This window comes from Miscanthus floridulus, chromosome 14, assembly GCF_019320115.1.
Source record: "Miscanthus floridulus cultivar M001 chromosome 14, ASM1932011v1, whole genome shotgun sequence".
Classification (NCBI taxonomy): domain Eukaryota; kingdom Viridiplantae; phylum Streptophyta; class Magnoliopsida; order Poales; family Poaceae; genus Miscanthus; species Miscanthus floridulus.
The window spans coordinates 34,919,859-34,923,622 of NC_089593.1; the positions used below are offsets into that span (position 1 = coordinate 34,919,859).

At 40.7% G+C, this 3,764-nt stretch overlaps 1 non-coding gene across 1 annotated transcript; it reads right to left on the reverse strand.

Moving 5' to 3' along the window:
* Positions 1-203: 203 nt before the first annotated feature.
* Positions 204-312, reverse strand: LOC136506217 (small nucleolar RNA R71). The gene has a single exon (XR_010771440.1). It is a non-coding gene; the product is annotated as a small nucleolar RNA R71 (small nucleolar RNA).
* Positions 313-3,764: the final 3,452 nt, after the last annotated feature.

A 3,764-nucleotide genomic window follows, 5' to 3' on the forward strand; every position in this document is an offset into this window, starting at 1 on the left:
GCTCACCTCCAACACTTTTTGGAGATTTGTAGCACATTCACCATAAAAGGAGTGACCCAAGAAGTTATACGTCTTTGCCTTTTTCCCTTCTCTTTGTTAGGAAAGGCTAAGCAATGGTTTTACTCTAACCATAATGTTGTAGATACCTGGAACAAGTGTTCCAACACTTTCCTAGTCAAGTTTTTCCCTATGGGGAAGTACTAATGCTCTTCGCAATAAGATCTCTAGTTTTCAACAACAAGCAGATGAGTCAATTCCTGAGGCTTAGGAACGAATGCAAGAGTATGTCTCTACATGCCTACACCATGGCATGGACGACTAGGCTTTTGATCCAGAACTTCTACCATGGATTAGTTTTGTTAGATAGGAGCCATTTAGATGATGTTGTTGGTTGAGCATTCTTTTCACTAAGTGTTGCAGATGCAAAGACACTGATTGAGAAGATGGTTTCTAACCAAGGATGGAGCGACAATCGACTCCAACTACTCGTGAACGAGGTATGCATTCAATTAAAGAAATTAACATGCTTGCAGCTAATATGGAACTACTCGCGAAGTGAGTAGAACATTATGAGAAGATGAGTGCCCAAGAGACACTCAAAGCCATGGATTCCCACATGACTTGCAAAGTCTGTGGAGATGTTGGACATTTGGCAAATTCCTATCCTAAGACCTAGGAGGATCTCAACTTCGTCCAACACCGACAACGGGTTTCGTCCATAACAACATCAAGGATGGAATCAGCGCTCCAACAATCAAGGAGGTAACAATTATTACTCTTCTCAACGTTTGAATAATCAAGGTAATAATTAATAGTTATGCTTTCCTTAAAGATCTTGCTTATAGCAATGGTATAATGACTGATAGCAGTTAATAAAAAGTTGCATGCTCATGATAAGATGTTGGAAAATATAAATGCTAAATTGGATGAGTTTTCTTCTGTCTTAAAGAATCAACTTAGTTTCAATAAGATGATAGAAACTCAATTAGCCCAAATAGCTGTTGCCATACCATCCTATGAAAAAGATAGAATTCCTAGCAAACCTGAAGGAACCATGGAGACAACCAACCTTGTCATGGCAAGGTGTGACTTTTATGTAAATGGTTGGGGATTTCCTATTAAGAAAGGTGATCCTAGGAACCCCGTCATTACTTGCTCCATAGGACCCCACACTTTTCATCATTCCATTTGTGATCTAGGTTCTAGTGTTAACATTATGTCTAAGGAAACTTATGATAGATTGTTTTACACAACCTTAGCTCCAACCTCAGTTTACTTATAGCTAGCCGATCAATCCACCCATTATCATGAGGGAGTAGACACCGATTTATTAGTTAAAGTGAGAGACGCTTATGTCCCTATAGATTTTATGATCTTAGACATGGGCAATGACAAGGATACACCTTTAATTCTTGGTCAGTCCTTTCCTTAATACTGCAAATGCTTGCATATATGTGGCTTCTAGGGCAAATCCAATTCCACTTTGCTAGGAAAGAAAAAAATATTTGCTTTTGCCTCTGGACAACCCCAGCTTTGATGAGAAACAGGAAAAGAAGAAGCATCCGAAGAGAATCAAGATGAAGAAACCAAAGTAGATTGAAGAACTGAAGAAGCCTATCAAGAAGAAGAAGAACAGAAAGAGATGACGTAAAAAGAAAGACCCGTCCTCAAATTCGTCATCCCTTGATCCTAACAAGGACCTCCAAGGTGGAACAAGAGGAAACACCCCCGCTCAAGGAAGAATGACCTTGAGTCCATCAAAGAGGTAAGTTTTTTATCCCTTGCATATTTACCGCATATTTAAGTATTTGCATCTCATATTTCAATTTCTAATAAATTTGCCTTGCATTGCATGATTAGTTAGTTGCATTTAGCTACTTTATGTTAATAAATAAAGTTTTGTAGTAGCTATGCATGATAGGATAGGGTTTACATTTAAATAAAATAAACTACAAAAAAATATATATAATAAATAAATAATAATGAATAAGTTATCTAGTAGTAATAGGTTTGGTTATTTAGTCATTTATGCATTCTAGTAGTAGTAGTTAGTCAATAAAGAAATAATCAAAGAGCCGCCAGAAGACATTCCAACCTATGCAAAAGGCAAGCTTGGGGGAGACATTTCTCCCCGCTTAGGTATGAAAAAATTTAAACCCTCTCTTTACATTCATGTTTGTTTTACATGTCAAATCCATGATCATAGAATGTAGAGAGGAGTGCCTTGAAATTTATCTTAAAAGAAACTTTGCTCTAATAAATGATGATAAGGTTATTTGGAGATGATGAATAGTTGCTCTGTAATACTTTGCAAAAGCTTGTTATACAACCTGATACTTCTTAAATTTTGAGCATGATAACTTAGAGTTCATCTTAAGTGGAATGATTTTGTGGGTTGCAAATGCTAGAACCAAGTCTAAGTTTTTGTGAGAAATGTTGTAGCCAAGATTAGAGTAAATCTTTGAACCTATATGAGGAATGGTAAAAACAACCTAGAGTTTGTTTTGCAAAATGCTAAAACTATCTTGCTAGAAGTTCCTCAATGGTGATAAATTCCTACCAGAGCCAAATACATATTCATACATGATAAAGCTACTATAAAAGCTACTTGTTTGTTTTGAGCTTTTTCAAGCCTTGTTGATCTGAGTAGAGAAACTTGTCATGCTTTTGATTAAGAGCACGTACACCCACATACTTATGCTATTCCTACACTAGGGATACAAAACCACATATGCTTTCCATTCATTATTGCTCTATGAGAATCAAAGTTATCTCTCTAGCTATCTTTCATCAAAAGGAGAGACATGGGCTATAGAAAAAACAGAGAGAGAGAGGATAAAAGAGCAAAAAGCTCTAGTGTTTAAAAAAAGGAGAGAGAACAAGAAAAGTAGCCATGCCCTCTCAAAAAGAAGCTAGAAAAGGGAAACATCTCAAAGGAGTACCACTTCCATCAATTATATCACACACATGCACATCTTGATCAATTAGTATGATTTGTTGCTCCTCGTGATTCAAGTGTTTGACTTAGCAATTGTTGTAACACGGCCTCCGAGAGTGGCAGAGACCTACGTGGCCAGTAGTTCGTAAAGATGTCTCTGACCAACTACCCAAGCAAAGGCCTAGCTACCACGCCTCTAGACCCAGAAAGATGACAGTTTCTCAGACTACTTGCAGGACGCTGCCGGTGACCCTAGCGCAGCCTTCGCCCGGTTAGCTCGTAGGTGTCTCCAGGCAGAGGGGGCGGAGGCTGCCCCGCTGCAAGGCTAATCAAGTGCCAATGTTACCTACATGTGTGTGTAGGTAACTAGAGGAAGGCGCTCGTGGATGGCGCAGGTGTGCCGGTTTGGCCTCCGCTCGTAGGGGCAGAGACCCAAGCAGGAGGACGGCAATACTGGGCGTCGGGGGTCCACGGCCTCGACGTCCTAGGGGCGGAGACCGATGGCAGAGGCCTAAAGGCCCTTCACCGAATCCTGAGGCCCGATGGGGCGGAGACCGACGGCGGAGGTCCAAAGGCCCATCGCCGAATCCTGAGGCCTGATGGGGCGAGGACCGACGGTGGAGGTCCAAAGGCCCATCGCCGAATCCTGAGGCTTGATGGGCCGGCTGATCACGCAGGCCCAGTACCTAAGGGTGGCATGACAAGATTACCCCCGAGAGGAAAGGCAAGTAGTGGAATATTCTGAGAATGTACTGTAGCAGTTGAAGGGTACTATTGTAAACTCTGTAAAAGTGGTAGTTGAGCCCTATAAATAGGGTACACTTGT